This window comes from Scyliorhinus torazame, chromosome 3, assembly GCF_047496885.1.
Source record: "Scyliorhinus torazame isolate Kashiwa2021f chromosome 3, sScyTor2.1, whole genome shotgun sequence".
Classification (NCBI taxonomy): Eukaryota; Metazoa; Chordata; class Chondrichthyes; order Carcharhiniformes; family Scyliorhinidae; genus Scyliorhinus; species Scyliorhinus torazame.
In genome coordinates, this window is record NC_092709.1 from 139,252,474 (window position 1) to 139,266,851 (window position 14,378).

The 14,378-nt window shown below is 52.2% G+C and overlaps 1 protein-coding gene across 11 annotated transcripts in view; it reads right to left on the bottom strand.

Moving 5' to 3' along the window:
* mapk10 (mitogen-activated protein kinase 10) overlaps positions 1–14,378 on the bottom strand; it is a 375,236-nt gene that overhangs the window by 37,323 nt on the left and 323,535 nt on the right. The gene's annotated exons all lie outside the window — the stretch shown is intronic.

Here is a 14,378-nt window from a genome sequence, read left to right on the forward strand (position 1 = left end):
CAGCACTAACCACTGCACCACCGAGCTGCCTACTCAGAACCAAGCAACACAACTCACCCCGTTTTAATTTCCAGCAATTTCAATGTAAATAAAGATCAGATGAGACATAAACGGCTGCCGACTTACTAGCACCTGTTTTGCCTTATCTCACAAAGTCAAAGTCCATCCCAATTATTCTGTTCATGTCCCTTGCAGGTAAGACGGCAGAGTCTCAGCTGAGGGTGGGCATACGAATGGGCCGAATCAACTAGATGAATAATGGAAATATTAATAGACTTTCCACCTCAAAATGTATATTATAGTTAACCTGCCCAGCCTACCAGGTGTGGAAGGAACAAAAAATCAAGATGAGAGAGGGATCTGATGGTCTGACAAAATTATTGAAAAAAATATTTGGGGTATTTATGGTCAGATCATGTTAGCGGAGTCTGCTCCATTGGATGAGGTGAAGATAAAATGGGGTGAACTGGACCCTATTCTGGATGAGGAGGTTGGAGTGAGGCTCTTTGTAGGGTCAACGCCACCTCCTCTGGTGCTCAACTTAGATTGATCCAGTTCAAGGTGGTGCACAAGGCTCATCTGACCAAGGCGAGGATGGGTGTTTTCCGGGGTAGATGACAGGCGTGAGTAATGTTCTCGGGGGTCGGCTAATCATACGCACATGTTCTATTCATGTCCCAGATTGTTAAGCTTTTGGGTCTCCTTCTTCAGCACCGTGTCAGAGATTCTTAATTATGAGCTGCAGCCGAGTCCACTGGTGGCCATTTTCAGGGTATCGGATTCACCAGCGCTGTAGATGGGAGTGAAGGCCGATGTCCTCGCCTTTGCCTCGTTAACAGCCCGGAGGAGAGTTCTGCTTGGGTGGAGATCTCATACTTTGCCCAGGGCCTCCAGCCCATGGAGATTTTACATTTGGAGATGGTGAAGTACACCGTTAGGGAGTCGGTAGAAGGGTTCTGCCTAAGATAGCGGTCATTCATTTCTTTTTTCAAGGAGTGAGTCACCGTCAGTTGTTAAGGGTTTTTTTGTTTTAGTTCTTGTGGGCTGGGGGTGGGGAGGCGGTTTGGATGTGTTGATTGCTGATTGTATTCTTTATATTATATTGTTATGTTGTTTTGTTCTATTGAAAAAGCTTTTAATAAAAATATTGTAGATGACTTCCGGTTGCGGCTATGCCTGGGTAGGTCGCACGTTCGGCAGCCCCTGCCGTGAATGGACTTTTGGGCCCTCTTGAGGAGCCCCAGCGGCACTTGGACGACGATTCCCGGTGTGGGAAGGCAGCAGTAAGGTTCCCCCAGCATTGCATGGAGTGGGCCAGGAGTGGAGCAGTCAAAAAGATGATCTTGGAGAAGAGAGGAGAACAGGCGCCAAAAGTAAGATGGCGGCGGGCGGAGACCAGGCAGTGTGGGCGCAATGGTCGCGGGAACAGCAGGAGTTCCTGAAAAGCTGCTTTGCGGAGCCCCAATGAAAGCGTTGATTGAGAGGCTGGTGGAGACCCAGAAGGCCCAAGGGGCGGCGATCCGAGAGGTGCAGCAGAAAGCCTCTGAAAACGAGGACGAGATCCTGGGCCTGGCGGTGAAAGTGGAAGCGCACGATGCGCAAGTGGTAGGAAAAGTTTGAGGACCTGGAGAGCAGGTCGTGGAGGAAGAATCTCCGGATTCTGGGTCTCCGTGAAGGTGTGGAGGGGTCCTACATCGGGGCGTATGTAGCCACAATGCTGAATACGCTAATACGTTGAATACGGGGGGGGTGGCGGGCCGTCCCCCGATCCGGCTGATCACATGGAACGTGAGGGGCCTGAACAGGCCGGTCAAGAGGGCCCGGGTGTTCACACACTTAAAGGGACTGAAGGCAGACGTTGCTATGTTGCAGGAGACGCACTTGAAAGTGGTGGATCAGATCAGGCTGAGAAAGGGATGGGTGGGGTCTTTCATTCGGGGCTGGATGTGAAGAATAGAGGGGTTGCAATCCTGGTGAGTAAGCGGGTGTCGTTCGAGGCGCTGAACATTGTGGCTGTTAATGGGAGTCGATATGTGATGGTGAGTGGTAGGCTGCAGGGGACCTGTGTGTATGCCCCAAATTGGGACAATGCAGGGTTCATGAAGCGCATGCTGAGTCAGATCCAGGATCTGGAAGCGGGGAGCCTGATAATGGGGGGCACTTTAATACGGCACTGGACCTGGCACTGGACCGATCCAGGTCGAGGTCAGGCAAGAGACCAGCTGCGGCCAAGGTTCTCAGGGGGTTTATGGATCAGATGGGGGGAGTGGATCCGTGGAGGTTTGCTAGGCTGTCGGCCAGAGTTGGGGGAGGAAAGGGACCAGTGCCCGCTGTGGCGCTTGGATGTGGGACTGTTGGCAGATTAGGAGGTTTGTGGGCGGGTCCAGAGGGTGCATTCAGAGATACATAGAGGCCAATGATAATGGGGAAGTACTGGTTGATGTGGTTTGGGAGGCTCTGAAAGCGGTGGTTAGGGGAGAGTTAATCTCAATTAGGGCTCACAGGGAGAAGAGAGAGAGGACGGAGAGGTTGGTGGGAGAGATATTAAGGGTGGATAGGAGGTATGCGGATTCCCCTGAAGAGGGGCTGCTGAAGGAGCGACGGAGCCTCCAAATGGAATTTGATTTGTTGACCACAGGGAAAGCTGAGACCCAGTGGAGGAAGGTGCAGGGGGCAGTATACGAATATTGGGAGAAGGCGAGCCGGATGCTGGCGCATCAGCTACGCAAGAGGGAGGCGGCGAGGGAAATTGGAGGAATCACAGACAGAGAGGGGAACACGGTGTGGAGTTCGGCTAAAATAAATTAGGTATTCAGGGATTTCTATGGGAACCTGTGTAAGTCAGAACCCCCGGGTGGGGGGTGTGGGGGGGAGAAAGAAGAGGGGATGCGGCGGTTCCTGGACCAATTGTGTTTCCCGAGAGTGGAGGAGGGGCAAGTGGAAGGCCCGGGGGCCCCGATTGGGATAGAGGAGCTGGTTACGGGGTTGGGGCGCATGCAGGCAGGCAAGGCCCCGGGGCCTAATGGGTTTCCGTTCAAATTTTACAGGACGTTTGCGGATCTGCTGGGTCCGCTGCTGGTGAGAACTTTCAACGAGGCAAGGGAGGAAGGGATTCTCCCCCCGACAATGTCTCGGGCACTGATCTCGCTGATCCTTAAGCGGGACAAGGACCCGCTGTAGTGTGGCTCGTATAGGCCGATCTCGCTCCTTAATGTAGATGCCAAGTTGCTGGCAAAGGTCCTAGCCACAAGGATTGAGGATTGTGTCCCGGGAGTGATACACGAGGACCACACGGGGTTCGTGAAGGGCAGGCAGTTAAATGCAAACGTGCGGAGGCTCCTGAATGTGATTATGATGCCCTTGGAGGGTGGGGAGGCAGAAGTGGTGGCGGCAATGGACGCGGAGAAGGCCTTTGATCAGGTGGAGTGGGAGTACCTATGGGAAATGCTTGGTTTGGGTTTGGGGAGGGGTTCATAGGGTGGGTCAAACTGTTATACCTGGCCCCGATGGCGAGCGTATCTACGAACCGGCGGAGATCAGAATATTTTAGGTTGTACTGCGGGACGAGACAGGGGTGCCCCCTGTCCCCTCTGTTGTATGCTTTGGCAATTGAGCCGCTGGCCATGGCGCTGAGGGAATCTAGAAACTGGATGGGGTTGGTCTGGGGAGGGGAGGAACATCGGGTCTCGTTGTATGCTGATGACATGCTTTTGTTTTTTTTATTTAAAAAAATTTATTCTCCTCCTGTTATAACCTGCCTACTGACGATTGGCTGGGGACTAATGATTATCCCACAATCCGATGGGAGTATGAACTTCCCCAATGAGGGGGGTGGAGAAACTCCTACTATAAATAAGCTGGCCAGTCCAGGAACCAAGAGGAAGGAGAAGGTAGCAAGGGAAGTTACTGCTACTACTATGTATATATTGTTATAGTAAATAAACTTTATTATTTTGTATCCTTAAAACTCGTGCTGGATTCTTCGGGGCCTTTACAAAACTGGCGACGAAGGTAAAAGTGAATAGCTGTCTACACTGCTGAAGCCACCTCCCTGGATTTTTGTTGGATACAGGTTGGAAGTTGTTTTCTATTATACCATGCCTCTGTACGGACGTTTGGATGTTTTTGATGCTGCGCTGGAAAGCTGGAACCAGTACACGCAACGGATGCGTTACTATTTCCGGGCAAACAATATCACTGAAAACGAGCGCCAGGTGGTCATATTGCTCACCGCCTGCGGGCCGCATACGTTTGGGGTGATTAGGAGCCTTACGTACCCAGCTGCGCCGGACACCAAAACGTTTGACGAACTTGTGAATATAGTGGGGCAACACTTTAACCCAACCCCGTCCACGATAGTCCAGCGTTACCGGTTTAATACCGCTGAGAGGACCCCTGGAGAATCCCTTGCCGATTTTTTATCCAGGCTACGCGGGATTGCGGAATACTGTGACTATGGTGAGACCTTGTCAGAAATGTTACGCGACCGTTTGGTTTGCGGTATTAACAATGCGGCCACCCAGAGAAAGTTGTTAGCGGAGCCAACATTGACTTTTCAACAGGCAATACAAATAGTCTTGTCCCGAGAGAGCGCAGAGCGAGGAGTACAGGAGCTACAGGGAATGGAAGTGCATGCCTTGGGGCGAAACCCTTTCCGCCCAAAAACGTCCCCCCGCACTCCTGCGGTACCTTGGGCGAGGCAACGACCAGACCGACGCCAGTGGCCATCGGACATTCCTCCCCGAAGGGAGCCTTCTCCAGAGCCAATGGATGAGGAGCCATGTCCGTGTCAGACTTGTAGGCGCCGACCCCGTCGCGGACGGCGGTCCTGGGGACGCCAGAGGCGCCGTCGTTCCGACCGAAACTGGGACCAGCCCAGGGGCCGTAACTGGGACCAGCCCAGAGGCCGTACCTTCCATGTGGATGAACCTGCGGCGACCACTCCTGAGGACGTGGAGACGGAGGACGACTGCCTGCAGCTGCATTGTGTGGCAGCTCCCCGTGTGGCCCCCATTAAGGTGACAGTACGGGTCAATGGCCACCCGCTGGAGATGGAGTTGGATACTGGCGCAGCGGTCTCCGTGATCGCCCAGAGGACATTCGACCGCATCAAGCAGGGTATACAGACCCTTACACTAACTGACTCACAGGCCAGGTTGGCCACCTACACGGGGGAACCACTGGACATTGCAGGAACTACAATGACCCCTGTTGTCTATGGACGCCAGGAGGGGCGTTTCCCACTTATCGTAGTGCGTGGCCATGGGCCCAGCCTGTTGGGTCGGGACTGGTTGCGCCATTTGCGGTTGCAATGGCAGCACATCCTCCAAACAGTTTCTGGAGGGTTGACTGAGGTGCTAGGACGATACCCAGAGGTATTCCAGCCTGGTCTGGGGAAAATAAAAGGGGCCGTAGCCCGTATCCAAGTTGAACCAGGAGCCACACCGCGCTATTTCCAGGCGCGCCCAGTGCCTTACGCTTTGCTCGAGAAGGTAGAAGGGGAGCTCACTCGTTTGGAGAGTTTGGGTATTATCAGGCCTGTCCGTTTTGCTGACTGGGCAGCCCCAATTGTGCCAGTAATGAAGCCAGATGCCACAGTTCGCTTGTATGGCGACTATAAACTTACACTGAATACAGTTTCCCGACTCGACCGATACCCAATGCCTCGCATAGAGGATCTCTACGCGAAACTTGCAGGCGGACTCTCATTCACAAAATTAGATATGAGTCACGCCTACCTGCAGTTGGAGCTGGACCCTGCCTCCCGACCATATGTAACAATTAACACACACCGGGGCCTGTATGAATATACACGGTTGCCCTTTGGAGTATCCTCTGCCTGCGCAATTTTTCAACGTGTTATGGAGGGCATTTTGAGAGGTTTACCACGTGTGGCTGTCTACCTAGATGACGTGTTGATTACAGGGACGTCGGAGCAAGAGCATTTAGAAAATCTGGAGGCTGTCCTTAAACGCCTTTCGGAGGCTGGAGTCCGTTTACGTCACACAAAGTGCGTATTTCAGGCAAAAGAAGTAGTCTACCTAGGTTATCGGGTGGACCGCGAGGGTCTGCACCCCGTCGCAGAGAAGGTGCGTGCAATTCAACATGCCCCCACCCCGACTGACACTTCGCATCTTCGTTCTTTTCTCGGTCTCGTAAACTATTACGGGAAGTTCCTCCCCAATCTGGCAACTACGCTGGCCCCCTTACACCTGTTGCTAAAGAAAAATCACACCTGGGTTTGGGGTCAGCCGCAAGAAACCGCTTTCCGGCGGGTAAAGCAACAATTGTCGTCGTCTGGGTTACTAACCCACTATGATCCGGGAAAGCCTTTGCTCGTCACATGTGATGCATCCCCGTATGGTATTGGGGCTGTCCTGTCCCACAAGATGGAGAACGGGGCCGAGCGACCGATAGCTTTCGCCTCCCGCACATTGACTGCAGCGGAGAAGAAGTACGCGCAGATCGAGAAGGAGGGCCTGGCAGTGGTTTTCGCGGTGAAACGCTTCCACCAGTATGTGTACGGCCGCCATTTCACTATCGTGACTGATCATAAGCCCCTGCTGGGACTCTTCAGAGAGGATAAGCCGATACCGCCCATTGCTTCTGCACGGATCCAGCGCTGGGCTTTGTTGCTTGCTGCATATGAGTATTCTCTGGAGCACAAACCAGGTACGCAGATAGCAAATGCCGACGCACTGAGCCGATTGCCTTTATCGACCGGCCCCATGTCGACCCCCACGACCGGTGAGGTGGTCGCAACCCTAAATTTTATGGACACCTTGCCTGTCACGGCATCACAGATCCGTGAGTGGACCCAGACGGAGCCAGTCCTGTCAAAGGTTCGGCACATAGTCCTGTATGGTGGGCAGCATAGACAGCTCCCAGGCGAGTTACGGGCATTTTCCTCCAAGCTGTCAGAGTTCAGCGTGGAAGACGGCATCCTCTTGTGGGGGACGCGTGTGGTTGTCCCGGAAAAAGGCCAGGAGCTGATATTATCAGACTTGCACAATGGGCATCCGGGCGTGACCAAGATGAAAATGTTGGCCCGGAGTTATGTCTGGTGGCCAGGCCTCGACACCGACATTGAGAAGGTGGCCCAAAACTGCTCCATTTGCCAGGAGCATCAGAAGCTTCCGCCGGCCGCGCCCCTACATCACTGGGAATGGCCAGGGCGGCCTTGGGCACGCTTACATGCAGATTTCGCAGGCCCTTTTCAGGGATCCATGTTCCTCCTACTAATTGACGCCCAGTCCAAATGGCTGGAGGTGCATAAGATGCAGGGGACAAAGTCCTGCGCAACAATTGAAAAAATGCGTTTATCATTTAGCACGCATGGCCTCCCCGAGGTGCTGGTCACGGATAATGGCACTCCATTCACGAGTGAGGAGTTTGCTAGGTTTACAAAGATGAACGGCATCCGCCATATCCGCACTGCCCCTTACCACCCGGCTTCAAATGGGTTGGCAGAGCATGCAGTGCAAACATTCAAAAGAGGCCTAAAGAAGCAGTCTTCCGGATCAATGGACACGAGACTGGCTCGGTTTTTGTTTACGTACAGGACCACCCCCCATACAGTGACTGGGGTAGCTCCCGCAGAACTCCTAATGGGCCGGAGACTTCGCACCCGCCTTAGTATGGTCTTCCCGGACATTGGCGCAAAAGTACGCCGCACACAAGAACGGCAGGGACCGGGATTGTCTCAGCATCGTCCGATTCGGCAGTTTGCGCCCGGTGACCCAGTATTCGTGCGGAATTTTGCTGGTGGTGCCCAATGGGTTCCTGGGGTAATCTTTCGCCAAACGGGCCCTATATCGTACCAAGTGCAAGCCCAGGGTCGTCTCCAGCGAAAACATGTAGACCACGTCCGGTCCAGAAGATCATCCCCGCAAAAGATTCCCCACCCCCGGAGCTCAGTTCAACAGCGGCAAAGACCAGAAACAAGGAAAGGTAGTCCTCCAAATCTTCCACTGGTGCCTCACTCAAAGCATGACGGGACCGAATGGGGACAGAGACGCTGACATGACGGAGGCAGCAGACTCTGACTCCGAGATGGAGACACAGGATGAATCAGAGGGGGAATCCTCGGGTCCACAGGCCGTGGATGTACAACCGCGCCGTTCATCACGGAAGCGCCGGTCTCCGTCTCGTTATACGCCGCCTGATCCAGCGCCGCGTGCAAATGGCGTCCGGCCTGCGGCCAAACGAGTTCGACGCCTTCCTTCGCCAGGGCCTACGGTGGATTCCTTGGACTTTGGGGGGGAGGGATGTTATAACCTGCCTACTGACGATTGGCTGGGGACTAATGATTATCCCACAATCCTATGGGAGTATGAACTTCCCCAATGAGGGGGGCGGAGAAACTCCTACTATAAATAAGCTGGCCAGTCCAGGAACCAAGAGGAAGGAGAAGGTAGCAAGGGAAGTTACTGCTACTACTATGTATATATTGTTATAGTAAATAAACTTTATTATTTTGTATCCTTAAAACTCGTGCTGGATTCTTCGGGGCCTTTACAAAACCTCCTTTTTCACATTTTAACATAGATTAACAGTGCAGAAGGAGGCCATTCGGCCCATCGAGACTGCACCGGCTCTTGGAAAGAGCACCCTACCAAAGGTCAACACCTCCACCCGATCCCCATAACCCAGTAACCCCACCCAACACGAAGGGCAATTTTGAACACTAAGGGCAATTTATCATGGCCAATCCACCTAACCTGCACATCTTTGGACTGTGGGAGGAAACCGGAGCACCCGGAGGAAACCCAAGCACACACTGAGAGGATGTGCAGACTCCGCATAGACAGTGACCCAAGCCGGAATCGAACCTGGGGCCCTGGAGCTGTGAAGCAATTGTGCTATCCACAATGCTACCGTGCTGCCCCAAATTTTCTCCCACATTTACACCCATCAACAATAAACAATAATCATCAAGATATGTCAATCCCCATAATAACAACAATCCCATTCGCCCACCAACCCCCCCAAACCTCAACCTGCATGTTTACATAAACAAATGACAAAAAGGAATCAGGGATTACCCGTAGTCACCCTTAATCTACACAGCCCCCCTCCCCCCACGCCCCCAACTAACGCCATCCAGCCTCTGAGAGAGTACCGTACATGATACCCCAGAGTTGTACCCCCCCCCAAGTCTCCAGCTCCTCCCGTCCACTGCCTCTTGTAAAACTCTTCCTCCCAACCTCGGTTCCCTCCCCCCAACTTTCCACCCCGGCTAGACCACTCGGACCCTGTTCTGCCAGGCTCCGATGGCCGCAGACCCTCCCCCACCTCACTCCCGTTCACTGGCCGGCTTAAACCGGCCAGCGTGGAGGCCCCCGCCCGGGTCCCTTTCTCCCTTGCCCGGCCCTAGGAAAGCCCAAAGATCCCCTTTTGGAATTCTGCAGCCATCACCTTAGTTATTTCTTCAGCCGTAAGCACTGCGGCCTCCCCTGGTGCTCCAGCCTCCATTTTCTTTGTTGACCCCACGGTGACCATTCCACTCTCCAACGGACTTTCAGCCGCTTTTTACCCGGCCGTTTTTTTGGTGTTTTTCGACATCCTTCTTCTCTGTGCGCTGTCTCCCGACTTTTACTGCCATCGCTGGCCCTAGGACCGGGCGTTACTCCCCGTCAATGCCGTTCCCGAACGGGAGCCCTCCAACGCGCGGCTGCCTCCCGCCCGCCGTCACTGGAAGTCCGATGACATGCTTTTGTACATCGCAGATCCAGTGGAGGGGATGGTGGAGGTCGTGCGGATCTTTAGGGAGTTTGGGGACTTCTCAGGCTACAAGCTTAACGTGGGGAAGAGTGAGCTCTTTGTAGTGCATGCGAGGGGCCAGGAAAGGGGGCTGGCGGAGCTGCCGCTTAAGAGGGCGGAGAGGACTTTCCGATATTTGGGTATCCAGGTGGCCAGGAGTTGGGTGGCCTTGCATAAGCTTAATTTGGTGCGGTTGGTAGACCAGATGGAGGAAGACTTTAGGAGATGGGACGTGTTTCCACTCTCCTGGCGGGCAGGGGGCAGTCCGTTAAGATGACAGTCCTCCCTAGGTTCCTGTTTGTGTTCCAGTGCCTGCCCATCCTCATCCCCAAGGCCTTTTTTCAGCGAGTAAGCAGGAGTATTATGGGGTTTGTATGGGCAAGTAAGACCCCGAGGGTCAAGAGGCTGTTTCTGGAGCGTAGTCGGGAGAGGGGTGGGCTGGCGCTAATAAACCTGTGTAGTTATTACTGGGCAGCCAATGTGGCAATGATTCGGAAATGGGTAATGGAGGGAGAGGGGGTGGCGTGGAAAAGATTAGAGGCGGCATCATGCGTGGGCACTAGCTTGGGAGCGCTGGTGACGGCACCTTTGCCGCTACCGCCAACGCGGTACACCACGAGCCCGGTGGTGGCGGCGACACTGAGGATCTGGGGGCAGTGGAGACGGCACAGGGGTGAGTTGTGGGCCTCAATTTGGTCCCCAATACGGAATAATCATAGGTTTGCATCGGGCAGGATAGATGGCGGTTTCCTCAGCTGGCATCGGGCCGGGATTAAAAGGATGGGGGCACTATTTATCGATGGGGCTTTTGCTAGCCTGTGGGCGCTGGAGGAGAAATTTGGGTTACCCCCCTGAAATGCTTTTAGGTACATGCAGGTGAGGGCGTTTGTGAGAAGGCAGGTAAAGGAATTTCCGCTGCTTCCCACACGGAGGATTCAGGACAGGGTGACCTCGGGTGTATGGGTGGGAGAGGGCAAGGTCTCAGCGATCTATCAGGAGTTGCAGGAGGCGGAGGAAGCCTCGGTGGAGGAGCTGAAGGGCAACTGGGAGGAGGAGCTGGGCGAAGAACTGGATGAGGGCTTGTGGGCGGAGGCCTTGGGCAAGGTTAACTCCTCCTTGTCTTGCACCAGACTTAGCCAGATCCAGTTCAAAGTGGTTCACAGGGCACATATGACAGGGGCGAGGATGTGCAAGTTTTTTGGGGTGGAGGACAGATGCGTGAGGTGCTCGGGGAGCCCAGCAAATCACACCCATATGTTCTGGGCGTGCCCAGCGCTAGAGGGGTTCTGGAGGGGCTTCGCAAAGGCTATGTCCAACGTCTTGGACAGTCGGGTTAAACCGAACTGAGGGATAGCAATATTCGGGGTATCAGTTGAGCCGCGAGTACAGGAGCCGAAAGAGGCCGGAGTTCTGGTCTTTGCGTCCTTGGTAGCCCGGAGGAGGATCCTACTAATGTGGAGGGATGCGAAACCCCCAAGCGTGGAGGCTTGGATTAATGACATGGCAGGGTTCATCAAGTTGGAGAGGATAAAGTTTGCCTTGCGAGGGTCTGTGCAGGGGTTCTCCAGGCGGTGGCAACCGTTCCTAGACTTTCTCGTGGAGCGTTAGGTGGAGGTCAAGAGCAGCAGCAGCCCAGGGGGGAGAAGGTGGGGGTGGGGGGGGGGGGGGGTGGTTTGGCTTGTTTTTATTATTATAAGGGGCGTTTGCCCCATTTTGTTCTTAGTTTGTTAGATAGTTTAGTGTTGAGTGGTTTAAGTTGTTGGAGGGGATGGCGTATTTTTCTTATATATATTTTCTTTTCTTTTTGGAGTGTTTTGTAAAAATGTATTGAAAACTTTGAATAAACATATATTTTTTTTAAAAATATTGTAGATGTGAGTGCATCAACCTTTTCACTAGAATTAGTGACCAACTCCACCCCCACCACCACTTTTTAGTTGACCTGTACATTTCATTATTTATTATTTAAATGGAGATAATTCAGTTGTAAAATAATCCTAGCAAAATGTTCGAGCATTCGCAGCAACACCCAATCCTGTTGATGAGGAGGCAGTCACCACACAAGTGAAAACTACTGGAAAATGTTAAAGTTTGAAAATATTTCAAACACATTGGCAAAAGCATTATCGTAGGGCATTAGTTATTTGGATTCTTCAAACTCCATCTCCAAGTTTTCTGATGACATTTTTTTCTTTTTTAAATATTTCTTTATTCTCCTTTTTTGTATTTTCTCCCAAATTTACACCCACCAACAATAAACAATAATCAGTAACAAATATGTCAATCCCCATAGCAATAACAACGATCCCATCCTCCCACCAAACCCCAAACATTAGCCCGCATGTTCACATAAACAAATGACAAAAAGGAATCAGGAATCACCCATAGTCACCATTAACACACACCACCCCCCTCCCCCCGAAGCCTCCCCCCCCCCCCCCCCCCAACTAATGTTCGATGTTATCCAGTTCTCGAAAGTGCATAATGAATAATGCCCATGAATTGGAGAACTCCTCCATCCTTCCCCTCAGTTCAAACTTAACCTTCTCAAGAGTCAAGAATTCCAACAGGTCCCCCCGCCACGCCAGGGCACAGGGTGGAGAGGCTGCCCTCCAACCCATCAGGATCCGCCTTCGGGCAGTCAACGAGGTGAAGGCTACAACATCTGCCTCCGCACCCGTTTCCAACCCTGGCTGGTCCGACACCCCGAATATGGCCTCCCGGGGGCCCGGGTCCAGTTTCACGTGCACCACTTTAGAAATTATCCTAAAAACCTCCTTTCAGTAATCCTCTAGCTTTGGACAGGACCAAAACATATGAACGTGGTTAGCGAGCCCCCCCCCGCCCCCCGCAACATTCACCCACATCTTCTACTCCTTCAAGGAATCTGCTCATCCTCGCCCTCGTGAGGTGCGCTCTATATACCACCTTCAGCTGTATCAGCCCCAACCTCGCATATGAGGTGGAGGCATTCACTCTCCGGATCACCTCACACCAGGCCCCCTCCTCCATATCCTCTCCCAACTCTTCCTCCCACTTTGCTTTGATCCCTTCCAGCGGTGCCTTCTCCTCCTCCAGAATAGCTCCCTACACCGCTGACACTACCCCCTTCTCCAGTCCCCCTGTCGTCAGCACCTCCTCCAGCAATGTGGAGGCCGGCTCCTCCGGCAAGTTCTGTATCTCCTTCCTAGCAAAATCTCGAACCTGCATGTATCTAAACACTTTTCCCTGCTCCAGCCCATACTTCGCTTCCAGCTCCTTCAATCCTGCAAACCGACCCCTAAGAAACAAATCCTTCAGTGTTTTAATCCCCTTCTCCTCCCATTTCCGAAAATTTCCATCCCATCTCCCTGGCTCAAATCTGTGGTTCCCCCGAATCGGCATTTCCCTTGACCCTGCCCCCAACCCGAAGTGTTGGCGAAACAAGTTTGCTGATGACATGACTGGAGTGGGTCTGATCTCAAACAACAATGGGTCAGAGTACAGGAGGGAGATCGAGAACCTAATGGCATAGAGTAGCGACAACAAACTCCCCTACAATGTCAGCAAAACTAAGGTGTTGGTCATCGACTTCAGGAAGCAAAGTGTCATACACACCCCTGTCTGTATCAATGGTGCCGAGGTGGAGATGGTTGACAGCTTCAAATTCCTGAGTGCACATATCACCAACAATCGTTCTGGTCCATCCACGTCGACGTTATGGCCAAGAAGGCACAACAGCACCTGTATCTCCTCAGGAAACTAAGGAAATTCGGCATGCCCACAGTGACTCTCACCAATTTTTACAGATGCACCATAGAAAGCGTCCTATCTGGCTACATCACAGCCTGGTCTGACAACTGCTCGGCCCAGACCATAAGAAACTTCAGTGAGTCGTGAACACAGCCCAGTCCATCACATGATCCCGCCTCCCATCAATTTACTCTGTGTACACCTCCTGCTGCCTTGGAAAAGCGGACAACAGAATCAAAGACCCCTCCCACCCTGGTTATTCTCTCTTCCAACCTCTTCCATTGGGCAGAAGATACATATGTTTGAGAACACCCACTAACAGATTCAAAAACACCTTCTTCGTCTCTGTTACGAGACTCCTGAATGGCCCTAATGTGGACTGAACTGATCTCTCTACGCATCATCTTTTCTGTGGTAGCACTATATTCCATATGCTTCATCCTACGTCCATGTATTTACATTGTGTATCTATTGTATGTCCTATGTTTCTCATGTATGGAACGAGCTGCCTGGACTGTACACAGAACAATACTTTTCGCTGTACCTCATTATACGTGTCAATACATCTAAATCTAAATCACTTGTGCCTCTTGTATTTAATGCACTCTGTTCCCATCTGAATATTTGAAAGGAAATCACTGCAGTAAAAACTATTCACTGCCCCCTAGTGTCCAGAAATGAAAGAACAACCAACCATGATAGGGAAAATCCAGCCCAAGATTCCAATGTGCTTTTTTGTGTTGTTACCTTACTGACCAAAGTGACAATTTTGTTATTTTCTGGTGATTTATGATAAAATAAATAACCTTTCAGTTGCAGAAAACTTTCAAATAATGATTAAACATATTTCTGAAATATACTAATAGAAACAATGGAAAATGTCT